The sequence below is a fragment of the Rhinatrema bivittatum genome, chromosome 7 (genome assembly GCF_901001135.1).
Source record: "Rhinatrema bivittatum chromosome 7, aRhiBiv1.1, whole genome shotgun sequence".
NCBI lineage: Eukaryota > Metazoa > Chordata > Amphibia > Gymnophiona > Rhinatrematidae > Rhinatrema > Rhinatrema bivittatum.
In genome coordinates, this window is record NC_042621.1 from 97665215 (window position 1) to 97682828 (window position 17614).

At 44.9% G+C, this 17614-nt stretch overlaps 1 long non-coding RNA gene across 1 annotated transcript in view; it reads left to right on the forward strand.

Moving 5' to 3' along the window:
• The first annotated feature begins 6253 nt into the window (after positions 1-6253).
• Positions 6254-17614, forward strand: part of LOC115096267 — an 89520-nt gene continuing 78159 nt past the window's right edge. Inside the window, exon 1 of the long non-coding RNA XR_003858011.1 lies at positions 6254-6371. This is a non-coding gene — a long non-coding RNA (uncharacterized LOC115096267). The remainder of the gene's footprint in view (positions 6372-17614) is intronic.

A 17614-nucleotide genomic window follows, 5' to 3' on the forward strand; every position in this document is an offset into this window, starting at 1 on the left:
AAACATTGGGTTTCTCAATTCTTTTCTAAATTCTGGCCAGAATATTAGCATAAATTTTCAGTTTATAAATGTGATTGTTGAATACTTTAGATGAACTTCTCTGCAATCCAGATGGTTGACAAAGCTATTGCTGAGGCTTATGAAATCTGCTATTCTGAAGAAACTCACAGCAAATCTTCTGAAACATTCCTTCAACAAAGTTAACCTAATACTAGTAGTGTGCAGGTATTATTCTTAATATTGTTCATCTAGCTGGCAATAAAACAATATCAGGCAATACCTAAAAATCACTTTTCTTTCCCTCGCTACAAAATAACAAACTGTCTCAGTACTACTGGATAAGTAATTTTCTTAGAATAATAACTGCAAGAAACCTTTTAGCTACCAGAAGCTGCTTTTCCTTTGTTATGGGCTGAAATCATGGTTTCACATCTGACTACATCCCTGTATCGCTCCCCCTCTGTCTAAGACAAAACAGCCTTTCATACTTAATTAAAAAGGCTCATCCCTTGCTTTTTACTGGCTACTAGAATGAATAAATAATGTATTGTTTACCTAAACACTGGTGCAAAGATATACAATTTGTCAGTACAAATATAGATTAGTGTCATAGGTGAACCAAGAAAAGTTAATTATAATAAATTTGAATATCATCCCTTTCCAGTAATGTCCATTGGTGTCGATGTAGGCTAGAAATAATACAGTACTGGATTTCAGCCAAAGAAGCCCCTTGTTGTGATACAGAATGATCTTCCGAAGGACATAAATAAAAAAAAAGGTAATAACCATCACAAGGAAGTGTTAATGGTCCTTCCTTTGCTTTTCAAAAGGAAAAGTTTCTGCCCTAACATTGGGCTTTTTCTGTGTTCAAAAGAAAGTAGCAATGGACTGTCTATTTTCTAATTGAATTTCCCTCCTTGATTAATAAATGCAGCTATCAAATGTAGGTAACCATATTCAGTGTGGTTCTGGAGACTGGACAGAAAAGTTTGAGAGGATTGTGTAATCTAATGAGAGTTGCAGGCATCTCCAGACTGAAATCATTTTAAAATGAAGGATGGAAAAGTACAATTTAATTGTTATGCCTGTCGGTCGCAGACGGCTGTGACCTCTCATGCTCACCTCTTTTTTCCCCGCTCCATCAAGTCTGGGAAGAATGGGGGCCTCTGTCAATCCCCGCCGACCTCTCCGACATTCCCGGGACAGCATGGGCGCTACCGACCGCCATTTTGGACCCAGAATTACCTAGGTGCGTGCAAGGGCCTCCTTTGAAGACATCATGGTGAGAACCTTGGGGGCATCCCCTCCCGATGACATCAACCCGCTTGCATATTTAATCCAACCAGCCCTTGCCTTCAGCGAGTTAGCAAGGAGTTCCATCTCATTGAATTCTCCTCTTCCAAGGACTTTCCTCCATGCTCTTTTCCCTTCCCCCTATCCCATCAATTCTCTTCTTCCTCCTTCCATTTAATCAGAATCTGGCACACTGAAGGTCACATGAGCCAGAGAAACTTGGTCCTGCCATCCACCCTTCTGCTTGCCTGTTCTGCTCTCTGAGAAATCTTTAACATTATTGCAATCTGGAAATGCTTGCAACTCTTATTAGATTACACAGTCCTCTCAAAGTTTCTGTCCAATCTTCAGTACCACACTGAACATGGTTACCTACATTGGACAGCTGCATTTACTAGATTACATACACAAACAGGGAGAGAGAGAAAACCAGAGAGACATTTTGCGACATACAGAATAGGGGAGTGACTGATAGATAGGAGCTGTTATGAATCCTGTCCGCGGGTCCTCGCGAGCAGGCTCCTTACCATGATGCTGCTTTTCCTGCTTCCCGATGCGGCCAGACGCCGCCGAAGTCGGGCCTTCATCGCGGCTGGAGCTGTGGACTCAGCTTTCTCCTGCGGCCCGGAGGCCGCCCATCGAGTCTCCCTTCTTGAGGCAGGAGCTGCGGACTTCTGCCTGCCTTTTCTTCGCTGCTGAGCTGCCACCGACGTCTTTGTCATCTTCGCGGCTGGAGGCCGCAAGCCCCGGACTGGATTGGAGGCTGGAGCCGCCCCCGGGGCCTCCTGCAGCGGCAGGAGCCACTGCCGTCGTTGCGGCCTGCCTCTAGGCCCAGCCCTGCTCCTTACGTCGACATAGGTGCAGGGCCGCTGTCCACGGTCCTGCACAGTTCCTGTTTCCTGTTTCTAGGCGTGCAGCCGTGCCTCTCTTCAATATTTAAAGGGCCCATGGCCAGATATGCCCTGGGCCCCACCTTCAGACTGTTTCCTGTACCAGCCCTATAAAAGGGCTGTTCCTGCATTTCCTCGTTTCCTTGCATCGGAGTTGCTTCAGTCCTGGAGGCTCCTGCCTACCAGTGTTCCATCAGGTCCTTGGTGTTTTTCGTGGAGCTCCTCGTCTCGTCTCATCTGCTTCTTGCCATGTCTTCGTTGCCTGAGGTCCCCGTCCAGGTTTCCTGATGTCTCGCTTCCTGGTGTTCCAGCCCTCCTTGGTGTCTTGTTCTTGTGCTCTTGAGCCTTCTGTTCTGCCGGCCGTGGATCTCCGGGTGATGCTTCTCCGTCTGTGGAGATGCTGACAGTGGACTTGTGTCCTGTGCTCCTGAGCCGTCCTGTACTGCCAGCCTTTGTGGAGCTCCGGATGACATCGGCACCATCGTCGAAGTTCCGCCTCGCCTGGACTCCTCCCTGCGCTCGTCCTGCTCTCCTCGTGGTCCGTGACCAACCTCTCTGGGCTGTGTAGGGCACGTAGTGGGACAGGGTGGTCCGCGACCAGCCCATTGGGTCCGCCCGTGAAGGTGGGCTGAGTAGGGCGCCCTGAGAGACAGTGCTAATGTCCACCTTCCCAGCTTCTCGTCTCATCTGGACTTCGTCAAGCTCCTCGTCTCATCTCTGATGCCGTTGCATCAGCCTTGGTGTCATGTCTTGCTTCTGCCTTGGTGTCATGTCTTCGCATCAGTCCTTCATCTGAGATGTTGTCGCATCATGTCGTTGTGTCAAGACCTCCGTTTGCCCTCATCCTCAGGCCGGTCTGCTGCTCCATGCTGATTCAAGTGGCAGGTCCGAAAGGGCTTGGAACGGTCGGAGGACCGTTCACCTCCCAACATCATCTTGTTGGCTCTGGGAGCTTGCAGGCCTGGCAGAAGGTAAGACTGTAGTCCCGCCATGCTGTGACACGCCGTCAACCCTTGGTTCGGTCCTGGATCCGTCTGGGGTCAGGTCGAGGCCCAAGGGCACACGAAACCCGCTACAATGAAAATGAAACGAGGACACAGACAGGGAAACAGAAATACAAACTCCTAAAGTTAAATATTTTCAAATTATGCACCACAGTCCATAATGGGAGGTAATTCTGCATTAGAGATAGAATTCACCAGTTCCATGCATATTTTCTTGGAGATAAGAGTGTGTGTGTGTGTGTGTGTGTGTGTAATGTTCACTTCATTGAAAATATATTTACATATTTGCACTGACTGGAGCAGAGAGAAGAAAACACATATTGAAGAGGAGACAGAAAGAGACACAAAGAGGAAAGAGATAGACGGGCAGAGTGACATTTTCTAGGAAAACGCAAACATGCAGTGCAACTCCAGAGAAACAGAAACAGAAGTGCATTTTACCCCGTGCTGTGCAAAATACAAAGATATGACAGGAAAAAAAAAGAGACTTCCCACAAAACAATGAGCAGGAAACACACTGTATAAGCCTGGGGACAACCGGAGAAACAGCAGCAAAATATGTTGTATCCTGCCACCAGGCAAGAAATGTAACCTGACCAATTGAAATGCAGACCAGTACTAGAACCCAGGAATTATCTTGGCTACTGTATTTAGATTTGATTTGTATTCCACCTTTCAGCCATGTCAAAGCAGATTATATTGAGGTTCTGTAGGTATTTTCTTACCCCAGGGAACTCACTAATCTGAGGAAATGGAGGGTGAAGTGACTTGCCCAGGGTCACAAGGATTGGCAGTAGGATTTGAACCCTGGCTTGTAGCCTACCACTCTAACTACTAGGCTACAACTCCACTACTGTAGTTTCTGCAATTTGTCAAATTTCTTTGCTCTTATGAGTACTATAAAATTAGATAACTACTCTGAGAGCAATTTCCAAAAGCTATTTATTCTTGTAATATGGCTTTCAAACATATTACCCCCCACCCCCATGAATGGAAAGATGCACAATGCTGTACAACATGACAATATGCGCATACTTCTACTTGCATTGCGTGCAGGCGCTCCTGTGGGCAACGTCAGGGCAGGGGTTACAAACAACACACATAGGGGTAGATTTTCAAAATTTTACGTGCTTAAAGGCCCGGTCATGCGTGTAAATCCCCTGGACGCGTGTAAGTCCCGGGGCATTGGGAAAGGGGCGGGGAGGGGGCGGGGCGGACTGGGGGGCAGGGCGTGGTGATCTGGGAGGCGAGGCATGGCATGGCTAGAGGCGCCCGGCACAGCGGCCATTTTCCGCTGTGCCGGGGGATCCCGTGCCGGCAGGGTGCTGGCACGTGCAACTTGCGCCTGCTCAAAGCAGGCGCAAAAGATAAGATAAGGATTTGCAGGGGTTAGGATAGGGCTAGGGGTTGGGAAGGTTAGGGGAAGGGGTAGGAAGGATAGTATAGGGGGCAGGAAAGTTCCCTCCCAGGCCGCTCCTAAATTGGAGCGGACTGGGAAGGAACTGCGGAAGGCCGCGGGCAGGGGCAGATTGGCCTATCGGGGGGTCGGGCATCCCACGGTGGGCCGATCACTCCAGTCACATGGTCTGCCGTGCGCAGCCGTGACAGAGCCGCGCTCGGCAGACCACGTGATGTGTCCTGGACCGGCCTGGGCGGCAAATACCCGGGCCGGTCCGACATCGTGACTCTGCCGCTGGCCGCGGGTGTCAGTGCGCGCAGGTTGCACAAATGTGCACCCCCTTGTGCACGCCGACCCCCGATTTTATAACACGCGCGCACTGGCGCTTGCATGTTATAAAATCGTGTGTCGATGTGTGTGCACCAGGTAGCGCACGCACATGGACGTGCCTGCACATTCTTTTAAATCTACCCCACAGTGTTGTCGATTCCCACTGTTTTATGTTTGATGCTTTGCAATCTGCTTAAAATGGTTTCTTTCACTATAGGTGCAACATCAGAATTTTTAAATAAATTGTTTGCAGTTTCAAAAAGCTGCATCTTTTTTTGCATGAGAAAATGACAGAAAAAGCTGATGCAGATTTCTGTGGGTTTGTTTTCCTGGGGGAAATTCAAAGGGTAGTTTTTAAAATTCCCCAAGCTGTATGAAGCCCACGGATACTTTCTACCCATGGATTTTGCACCAACTTTCAAAGCGAAAGTATGCGCATACTTTTATTACGGGAAATTATCCCAGGAAAAGCACCCACACACACTGACACCCTGCTCATTTTTGTGGATAGTTTTCCTGAGAAAAAAATAAACACAAGTTTTTGAAATTTCAAAATTATGCGCCTGAGTGTAAGCTCCTCCTCAACCTCGCCCCTAGGAACACCTGCTCTCATCACAGGTAAAGTTGCGCACTTAGTAGCACTACACACCTACTTTTACCCGCACACGGAAATGGCAAGTTTCTCAAGCCCATTTCCATGGATAAAGCACTGTTTTACCTGCAGAATGGCTTTTAAAATTGCCTTCCCTATGTATTACTTTGGCCAGATGTTCAAATTGTCATGACAACACAGTTTTCTCAATTAGAGAGAGAGAGAGAGAGACAAAGAGGTATACGTAGGAAGAATGACACACTTATAAACTCAAGAAAGTAAGATACTGATTCGGAAAGAGGGAGACATATATATATATATGTAGTATATATGCTTGAATTCAAGCATGCATGGGACAGACACATAGGGGCCTTAACAGCAAAAGGAAGGAGAAGGCAACAGATTGAATAAGAACTGTGAGAGCACAGTAGGTAGGCACAAATTTGCAAAATGGGTGCACCAGGTGATCTTTTTCTGCGGACATCTATGTTTCACAAGGAGAGGATTTGTGCGCTCACCACACACACACACATACACACACACACATACACACACTCATTCCTCTAGACACAGAGCTAGGAAAGAGCCATGAATCTATGGAGGGGTAGTGATTTGTGTTAGAGACACACAGATCCAGAGGGCAGGGAGGACACTACCAGGATGCTGTACACATGAGCTGAGCGCAGTGTTTGCATTTCCTCCTACTTGGGTTTTGTGTGCTGTAGCTGTGAGAAACAGACAGAGCTCTGGAATTTAAGCCCCGGGAAGCTCCCTTCGTGCTTGGATTACGTGCGGTGAGAACGTGATCCCTCCCTGTGGCTGAAGTAAAGAAGAAAGGTGTTTCAGCCAGGGTCTGAGGCTTGGTAAGTACTTTTAACATTCAGCTTCTGGGAGCTAAAATGCAGAAACAGGTCTTACTGAGCCTGACCACCCTGCCAAGAGCCTCTGCTGCACAGCTCTGCTGTGTCTGCCTTACATGACTCAACTTTTTCAGAATCTGTACTAACTTTTTACAACTCATTTTCAAAACGTGCCTGCTTTGTCGGGTAGGAAATAAGAGCAGGGCTTTCCAAGCCCGTCAGATTTTCAGGATATCCACAGTGAATGTGCGTGAGATAACTGTATGCAAATTTAACTCATGAATATTCATGGTGGGTGTTTTGAAAACCCGACTGGCTGTGAGGTACCCTGAGACAGGTTTAGGAAGCCCTGGAACAGACTGTGAGTGGTAACTCTACCCTGAACCAGAGGAGGAGCGCAGTGGCGTTTTTTGCAGCTGGGCTATACCAGATAATCATTACCGCGGCCAAGGTGTCTTTCGTTGCACCGCTTCAAAAAGTAAATGCAGGCTGCGCGCTTTTACATTGATCACTAACTTCTGTTACTAGTGCCAGGCTTGAGCAGCTCTAGCTTCGGCTTCCCAGCTATCAGGTCTTTAGTGCAGTATCACAGAGTGTTATCAGTAGTTGGTAAACTGCTCTGCCTGAGGACAGCCTTTAAAGTCCATCACAAGTGAAAGCAGAAATGCTAACACTTTTACTGCAAGTCTGTATTCTGCGCTCCCCCGGGAATCTTTCTTCTGGGTGGCCCAGCGTCAGTGCCTAACAGGAAAATCAATTGCAGGTTCCACGGCACCGGGAAAGACCTGTAATGTTATTCTATCTAAAATAAATGGGAAGAAAAGAAAGCACCAAGACAGGATTTTGGATAATGCTGGGGGAGGAGCCTGCTATGGTAGTACATGGGGATACCTAGGACATAGAAGAGTGTGGGAGAGGGGTTCTGGAAGGACCCCCAGAGGCAGGCAGAGGATTTATTTTATTTATTTATTTTTAGTTTTTATAAACCGACGTTCCTGTATAAAATACATATCACACCGGTGTACAGTGAAGTAAAAAAACTGTCGCCACGTGGGCGGCTTACATTATAACAAATAACAATTAACATTTAAATAACATTATAAATATTATAAATACATTTAACATTTTTAACAGATAACATAAAGATTAGAGGAGAGGTTACAGTAAACCATCGGGGTTGATTAAGATTCAATGATGCTCTTCAAGGACTATGGGCAACAAGTGAGTTTGGTCAAAGGCTAAACTGAAATAGTATTAGCTCATCCTGTTCTTAGTTCTCCGGGAAAGCTTGTGTGAAGAACCAAGTCTTTAGTTTCTTTTTGAATGTATTATGGCAGGATTCAAGGCGAAGGTCTGTAGGGAGGATAATTCCATGGTGCAGGGAAGAGAGCCTCAGGTTTGCTAGGAATAGGGCAACATTTTGGTGAAGGAGGAGCCTATTCAGAAAAAAAAAATAGGCTCCACCCTAACCAGGATGGAATCAAGCCTCTGACACTAACGTTTAAAAAAAGAGCTAGAGCAGATTTTAAAGAGTCACACAGAAGCACGTGCTTCAAAGTGAGATATCGTCAAAGGATACTGGCATAATGGGGAAGTTAGGACATCCCAACAGAGGGACTGGGATAAAAGCAGACGAAGCTCAGCTGCTTGTACATAAAGAGCAAAAAATGATAAATGATTCCAAACTACCCATTTGAGCTGCTAGGCAGATTCTGAATATAATGATCGTATGTGAACGCCAGAAGTCTAGAAAATAAGTTTGGGGAGTTGGGATGCATGGTATTGAACGAAGCTGGAAACATAGCAGGCATCTCAGGGCCCTGGGAGAAGGATAACCAATGGGACACTGATACCAGAGTACAAATTATATCAAAATGACAGGACAGGTCAGACTGATGGATGGATGGACGGTGTTCTATGTTAGGAATGGCGTAGAGTCAAACAGGATAGAAGTCCTGCAGGAAACACAACGTATAAACGTGTTGCTTTGGATGGGGAAGAGTGTAGTGGCGGGGGTAGCCAGGTCACTGAGACAGACACTGAAATGCTAGTAGAAATTAGGAAAGCTAACAAATTTCTCCACATAATAATGGGAGATTTCAGTTACCTCTCATTGGGACATGTTAGGGGGGGGTGACGTTTCTAGACGCCATAAATAGTTGCTTCAAGGAGCAGCTGGTTCTGGAACCTTCTGACGGGGGCGCTACTCGAGATCTAACCCTCGCTGCGGGGCAGGATCTGGTGCCAGAGGCAATGGGTGATGGGGCCGCTTGGTGGCAATGATCACAATGTAATCAAATTTAATCTAATCATCAAAGGGAGACATTAAGGAAAACCTCTGTAGAAGCAATTAACCTTATGCCAGGAGACTATGATAAAATGCGGAAATTGGTAAGATAAAAATAAAAGTAGGGGTTGCAAAAGTTTAAAGTTTGCCTGAGTCATGGACACAGTTTAAAAACACCATCCTGACTTCTCTGAGCTTGTGCCATCTACCCATGCCCAAATTTGGGTAGATTTAATTGGGCGGCTCAAGGCAATTAGCTACCTGAGGCGAGGGATGAGATGGTGCCCCTCCCCCAAGGCGCAGCTCATATCACCGAGAGGGCCAAAGGGAGGGAAGGAGCCTGGGAATACGGCCCTTTAGGTGATTTCAAATACTGGGGAAGAGGGGCGACCGGGGTCAGAGTTCCCAGATGATTATCAGCTAGAGTGTCAGTGATAATATTTCTAGGAACCAGGCAACCCTTCTGTACTCCTGGCAACCTTAAGACCGGCCTCCCACCCTTCTCCAGCATCTACCCCCTAGGGATGTGGTAGATGGGTGAATCGTAGGAGTCTGTCCTGCTCCCTTAGGACCGGTGCAGGAGTGTTAGGCTCCCCTAACACAAAATTTAGAATTATGCATTCATTTTTTCATTAAAAATTTTTTTTATTAACTGCTTCCCTGACCCCAAAAGGGAAATTTTATATGGACAAAAATATAACTAACAATAACACATATATTTTATTTCCATGCACTGCTGTGGTGCCAACCACAATAACTTGCAAAAAGACACTTGGAATTCATAGGGTATTTGGCCTATTGTAAAGTGCATTGGATGTGGGCTTGGCTCTTAGAAAGCCATGAATAAACTGAATTTCAGTTAAAATATAGTAAACCTCCCATTCTAATGCAGCACTCAAACAGTAACAACCCTACCTATGGAAATGCAAAACTGCAAATATTACACCAGGCCCTAAAACACCAACACTGCTCCTTTAGAAAACGAGAACTAGCCAGGCAGCTATAGATCTCTACATATGGGCCGATACAGTAAAGTGCGCTCAGGCCGAGCGCACTGTTAGCCCCCGTTTGGATGCGCGTTTTCAACGCGTTATTTTCCCCCTTATATAGTAAGGGGTAATAGCGTGTGGAAAACGTGTGGCCAATCCCTCCGAAACTAATAGTGCCCACAACATGCAAATGCATGTTGATGAGCCTATTAGTTATTCCCGCGCCATTCAGAAAGTAAAATGTGCAGTGAAGCCGCATATTTTACTTTCAGAAATTAACGCCTGCCTTTGGCAGGCGTTAATTTCGGCCAGCACCGGGAAAGTGTACAGAAAAGCAGTAAAAATTGCTTTTCTGTACACCCTCCGACTTACTATCATAGCAATATTTAGTCGGAGGCCCCAAAAATAAAAAAAAATAAAAATTCTTACAAAAAAAAAAAAAATCTGCCCGCGGCCCGCGGGTTGGAAGTTGCATGCTCAATTTTGCTGGTGTCCATTTTCCGAACCATGGCTGCCAGCGGGTTTGACAACTGACGCCGGTAAAATTAAGCGTCGGTTGTCAAACCTGCTGACAGCCGCTGCTTCTGTCAATAAGGAGGTGCTAGGGACGCGCTAGTGTCCCTAGCACCTCCTTTTTACCGCAGGCCCTCATTTGCATGCTCTTGTTTACTGAATCGTGCGCCCAGGAGAGTGGCCTAGGTGTGTGTCTGGAGAGCAGGCGCGCTACTGGAGAGCGGGCGCTCGCCTGCTCTCCTGCGCGTTTTACTGTATCGGCACGATAGAAACTGTATGCTAGCAAAATATCTCACCTTGGTCCCTCCCACATGCAGAACACAGACAGACCCTCAAATACAGAATAACGAGACCATAAAGTATAAATGGGAACGACCTCCTGCACTCGAATCGTGTTGCCGTACGGCCGGCGCCATTTTGCCGTTCGGCAATATGGCCATATTGCCGAACGGCAAAATGGCGCCGGCCGTACGGCAACACGATTCGAGTGCAGGAGGTCGTTCCCGGACCCCCGCTGGACTTTTGGCAAGTCTTGTGGGGGTCAGGAGGCCCCCCCAAGCTGGCCAAAAGTCCCTGGGGGTCCAGCAGGGGGCCGGGAGCGATCTCCTACGCTCGTGACGTCGGGGGGATAGGAACCAAAATGGCGCCAGCGCTACCTTTGCCCTGTCATATGACAGGGCAAAGGTAGCGCTGGCGCCATTTTTCTATCAACGCACCCGTGGCCCGAGAGTGGAAGATCACAACGGGACCCCCCCACTGGACCCCAGGTAATTTAAGACATTTGGGGGGGGGGGGTTTCGGGAGGGTGGGGGATTTATTTTAAAGGGTCGGGGTGGGTTTTAGGGATGTTTTAGTGTGCCGGTTTTCCCGCCCTCCCCGATTTACGATTTACACGACAGAAACAAAACCGCAACGATTCGATTCCCTCCCCCTCCCAGCCGAAATCGATCGTTAAGACGATCGATCACACGATACACATCTCTAATGTTAAAGTGGTGAATTGAAGTGGGAAGCATTTAGGTAAGGATTTGTAACTATGGTGGGAACTGGCAAGGACTGGGAGATAAACTGTGCCTGGCTGGGACTTATCATAGACCTCAGAGGGTTTCACTGCTGAAGAGAAACAAAGTGAATCTTGTAGTAGTTCTGGATGTTCTGTGAGTACTGAAGAATTGAATTGAAGCTAAAAGAAAACAGACTGTGGATAAGGAACTTTCTGGGCATTCAGCTTGAGAGTGAGCAGAGGGGAAGATTTTTTTCTTGAAGACATGGATAGTGACATTTTATTGTTATATTAAATGGAGATCTCTGAACTGATCCTTGTGTTTTGTGGACTTTCACTCTGTTGCCTACTTCTGTCAGTAAACTGTTCTAATTTTGGAGCAAAACATCTGAGTGGACAACGAGTTCTTTATTAGATTGTGGGGTCCTCAGCCTGGTTAACCAATCATTCGCCTCCAAGGGGGGAGAATGATAGAAAGGGAGTTCATTTTGCACTTTTCCCTTTTTAGATATTTATTTAGTTCCCATAAATCTAGAACTGAACGGAGGCCTCCTGCTTTCTTAGGAATTAGGAAGTATCTTGTTTCTCTCTATCATTGGTACAGGCCCTAGGGCATGTGCCAACAATGGAGAGGTTAGCTCCTGTTTTAAAATGGGTAACTGTTCCCCTGCAAACTGATGTGGGGAAGCATAGCTGGACGAGTCTGGAAGTTTAAGCACTATTCTTTGTGAATGATGTTGAGAACCCAACAGTCCATGGTAATGAGGTTCCATTGCTGATAGTAAAACTTTAGTCTTCCCCTCACTGGAAGTTGATCTATTGATAATGGAATTTCATAGTCAAAACTGGGTGTCACTTGTTGATTTGTCTGTAGCACAGACTTCAGTTGAGGTCTGTCTCTCTTGTACATAGCCTGCTTTGTATTTGCTGTAGTTGCTGTTGCGGTTGAGGTTGTCGAAAATGCTGCCTTTGGTAGAAATAAGGCATGTAGCATTTATATGAATAATAGAATTATTTTTTATATGACCTTGATTGAAATTTCCTTTGTAAAGTTAATGGATTTGTGGTGTCTGTGGTTAAGGTTTGTAAGTTGGTACGGTCTTTTATGAGATTGACAATTTCCTTAACCTTATCTCCATATAAATTGTCTCTAGTCAGCTTGCCATGAATGTCTTCTTTTAGACCTGAATATTTTAACCAAGCTAGTCATCTAGTGGCTAGGGTGATAGCTGACAATCTCGACTATGTATCACAATTGTCATAGATACATTTTATAATATGCTTGGAACATTCATCTCCATCTTGAATATGTCTCAAATTGTGTTTGAAAGTCAGTTGAGTGAGAAACTGAACCATCTTTTATTTTTGTAGAACGTTATACAAGTGCATCATCTGGAACTTTTGAGCCAATATCCTAGCCTGTAGCATTGAAGACAGAAAGATCTTCTTACCTACGTTATCTAAGAGTGCACTCTCTTTTTTTGGTGGATTATTGGCATACATCTTAGATTTTTGGCCTTTCAGAGTGCTAATTCTACTACTAACGAATTATGAGATAGCTCTACCCTGTCATTGCCTGGACAGTTTTTAACCTTGTATTTGATCTCTATCTTTCTTGATACTGGTATTATTGAGAGGGGACTACATCATATCTTGGTCTGTAGGTCCTGAAGTGCCTTGTGAACAGGAACTATGCGCTGTTCTTTCAGGCTTTTATATATTTTAAGACTCCTGGGAAGTCATCAGTTGGCTCAGGCTCTTATTGTAAAGAGAGCGAGTAATGAGCATCCTTTCGCATCAGTGGAAGAAAAATGACTGAGGAGGCTTGCATGGGTCTGGTGCCTGGGAAGTCCCACCCATGCTTGGAAAGACTTCTGTTTTTCTGAGCTGTGAGAGAGCAAGTCTTGGTCGGTGCCACTGGTATGTTATGCACTTGTGTGGCTGTATTTGCCCTGCTTATCCATAGAGAAACAATAAAAACCAGCACAATATAAAACCATACATAACCAAATAACCTAATCTAAAATTAATACTTCATATCAGTTTAGGGTTAATAACTCTTTTCTTCCTCCAGAGATTATACCTCCCCCTACCCCTCACACAATTTATAAACTGATTTAAGAAAAACCTTAAAAATCAAATCAATATCCAAAATCCATCAAACCTAAGAAAATAATTAAATCAGCCCAAGGTCTCCCAAGGAGCTCCTCTGATAGTGGCTCTGGTACTTCATAAGGTCTCAAAGTGATGACATAACGTGGCAGGGCTCAAGTATCGTGTCACAATCTGCACTTTGGGTAAAAAAAAAATGCCCTATGATGTTCTAGTGTCACATCCCGATTTTCAGGTTTGTGGGTCCACTCAATCTGCCATTCTGGTATTTCAAAAGCAAAACTGAGGAGATGTACACTTTGTGCTAAATTGCAGAGATCAGTGCTAGGACCGAGTGAGAGAGGGAAGGATGAGGTAGCAGCCGGCACTGCAGAGCCCTGGGACAGAAACAGGGTGTCAGAAGAGAATTGCTGCTAGGACAAAGCTACAAAGGGGAATAGATGTCAGCATCATTAGAAGGTTATTTTGGCAACGAGAGGCATTGACTGCCGTAGCACACGGACAGAAATTGGACATCCTGAGTTTCAGAGAATGCTGTGACTACAAGAATGTCACTCCCGCACGTGCACTCTTCCTGTGAGAGCACTTATGCAAGATATTTCCACTGTATTGCACTGAGCTAATTGAGTTTACTTTCTCTCCTTTGAAGAGCTGTTTTGCACCCAGACAAATATGGATCTCTTTTACGTAATTCTTTCCAAAAGTCTATGTGTTGGAATGCATATAAAAAAAGTGGCGATAGGAGACACAGAACAAAGCAGAAGAAGGGAGAAAGCACAAGAAAGAAGAGAAAAAAACTGGGGAGGAGAAGACAGAGAAAGGAGAATGTTCAGTGAGTGCAAGAAGAAAGTGAGCTGAAAAGAAACAAAAATAATGTAACCAGTTTCTGATGGGTGGGTTCCAATCCTGTCCCTGGTTATGGGTTCTTAAAGAGTCACAGGTTGAACAGTTGGAGAATTGCACCAACCTAGTTGAAATACTACACTGGAAAGGGCTGGCTAAACCCCTCTGTGTGCGGATGCTTCTCCTTGTACATTAGCAAACTCAAACAGTGAGAATAAAGAGCTCAGTCTGTAGGCAGGGGGTGGGTCCAACAAAGTCTGTCTATTTGCAGGAGAAAGTAAATCTTTGCTCAATGTGTTTCCACAGGTGTCGCAACAGAGCCAGTCCTTTGAGCAAGTGTTTCCCAAACTTTTCGCGCGCCCAACGCACACTCGCATTAACAAAAATGTTGTGTAGCACACCAGCCTCCTTAAAGCAAGCAGTGTGGACACGGAGAGGACTCATATCGTCAAAAGAAATACCAGGAAAACATTGAAAGCCCCCACCAGTCTCACTTCAAATTTTAAATAAAGGGAGAGCGTGAGCAAGGACAGTCACGAAGCTGTCACGATGGACCAGCTTCCCCTATATAATCAAGTGCAAGAGAAGGGAGAAGACAGTGTGGTCTGGGCAGTCTGCTCAGTTAGTTCTCGTAACTGCCACAGAGCTCCCTCCCTGCTGCTGATCCCACCATTCAAAGTGGTCACAACCAGTGCCGAGTGCATGCTCTCTCCATGTCATTCTGCCTGGGTTAGCCACGAAGGGTGGAAAGACTGAAAGAAGATGTGAGGAGGCGCGGTATGCAATGTGTGTACTGCACAAAGCAAGGACCAACAAAGCAGGAGGGCAGGCTATCTAAAAAAAAAAGCCGTGAGGGCAACAAAGTGGATTAGAAGCCAAGGAATGTCCGATTAGAAACTTTATTTATGGAGACGTATTCTTTTTAAGATAAGTCCGACTCAGGCCGAGTTTCGCCCCCACATTGGGGCTGCCTCAGGGGCTAAAATACACAAATAACATACATTACTCAACAATACAGGACATATAAAATCATAATTTGAAATCATACTGATTCACTAATACATGTATAATGGTAACGTATAGAGTGAAGAAAAGCTTTTTAAAGTCACATACAGCTGAAGAGATAAGTGGGACAATATAAAGCAGAAAAAAGAAAAGATGAACATTATTAACTGATTTTACCTGTATGTACTAAATCTTATAATGTATGTGAGTTCAGTCTCATAACAAAATATTTCTGATGGTCTGAAAAAGTGTGCATAAGAAATAAAAATATAAATAAATAACCATATGATTAAAATGATATCCCAATTGAAAAGATAAAATAAAATATACTAAAACGCTTGAAACAAAATTATTTACAGTGTTGCATAAAAAGTATTATATAAAAACTATTGCTGCATGTTGTTAAAAACCATCAGAAATATTTTGTTATGAGACTGAACTCACATACATGAGGTGATTTTTTTTTTCAATAAAACCAGTTGTATGCGAATGATGAATTGTCTGTAGTTATTTCTTTGATAAACCCATCGAGGCTTCAGCTGCTATAAGTTCCCTCTGGACTCACGCTGCTTCCAGATATCCTTGTCTACACAGCGTGCCGTGTTGAGTCTCCACGGAAAAAGTCTCAAAAAGGTTCAAGAAGTGTGACATATGGAGCCTAGGGCATGACACCACTGTGACATTATTAACATGTAGGGTGGCTGCCAAACCTTACCAGATTTAAGAAGCTGAAGTTCCTCTGCCTCGTCTCCTCCCTGGTACTGATGACATGTTGTCAGCAGTAACCTCTCACTCCCGGTCCTCCCCCTCCTCTGCTTCCTGATTACAAAAGGAAGTAAGCACCATGGAGGTAGAGAGCCCCTGCCCAGTTAGCCTGCCACTACTTTGCCCGTAGTGTTATGCCCCGGAGAAACGGAGAGGAATCTGAATGAGAGGAGGCGGGAGAATGAGAGAGAGGAAGCAGAAAGAGAGGAGACCTGGAGAGATGGAGAAGAGCCTATGGGAAAGGAAGGGAGAAGTAAAGGACATGGGGCGAGGAAGAGGCCATAAACGAGGGAGGAGGAGATGAAGGGGGAACCCTTTGAGGGGTGAGAAGCTAGAGATAGGAAAATCTCACGGAAGGAGATGGAGATGAATTTTAAAGGGAATGGGAAATGGAGAGATACTTAAAGGAGAGGAGCAGGAAATGAGGAACCTGCTTTGTGCGTGCGGTTGGGGGAGGAGGGGAGGAGAGGAGGCAGTCAGATAGAGATAGAATAAAATGGGAGACGTAGGCGGAGAAGAACCTGTGAGGGGGAGTAGGAGGGGCACGATGGAGAGGAACCTGGAAGGGAATAAGAGGGAGAGAGAGCAGATGGGAAGATGAAATAGAGAGGGGGAAAAGAGTAGGAGGATGGTGCATTGTACACTCTATATCGGCACTGCCTTTATAAAATTCTGTGTGTGTCATGTATGAAATTCAGAGAAGCTTTCTTTTTCACTGCATTGAGAAACAAGATAATTCTATGTGTCTTGTTTTTGTTTAAGCAGAACACAGGGAAGTTTCTTAAAAAACCCCGAAACAAATAAACCCAAGCCTATCTTGTATAAAGCAGGATACTTGGACACCCTACAAACGTCTGGAAGCGCAGGCTGGAGGAGGGATGTTCCGCGGCTTAACTGCACCTGTGCAAAGATAAACAATGAGTCATCATCCACCCATAACAATGGTCACCCTATTGATCTGATTTTCAGTACTGAACAAGTTCAAATACTACCTAACACCATAACTCAAACTTCAATTACTTTTTTTCTTAATCTAAAAATGTCCTTTTCTACTGCTTCTAATAAAAGACTCATCAGGAGAACCAAAAACCTAACTCCAGATGATTTAGCTCAACAAATAAATCTTCTAACAGATTTTTCTGATTTAACCCTTGACACTCAGATCTCAACATGGAACTGTGAACTGTCAACAGACTCTTGACACTCTCCCCCCATTCAAGGTTATTAAGATGCAATCCAATTCTGATAAAGGGAGGGTCCCACAAAGCAGACCAGAAAATGTAAAGTTTGTTTTTCTTTGATGCATTAAAATGAAGCGATAGTGCAACTTTGGAATAGTACTGTTATACACAGCACACCATTTGGAGTTTGATCTTTCCGGTATCATATTTGGTCTAATTTTTTCAAGAGATCAGAACTCTCACCTAGCAAAATTGATTTATACCAACGTTTTTATTTTTTTAAAAAGCCCTTGACACAGCTACTGTGCGAAACTTGGCCAGAGCTGGGCTCTATTTTAATTTAAATATATGTGCAAATAAATATCTTCAAGCTAAGGCGACTGGTCTATCTTGCTTCTGTTCTGTCATCCAATTCTGATACGTCATGGTAACATCAAGGCCTTAAAGACCTTAAAACTCGAAATCGACATCTAGAAAGTAAATGGAGAAATCTTAAAACGTCTGACATTGAATATAAGCTTAAATGCAATATTAAACACTATCGGTAT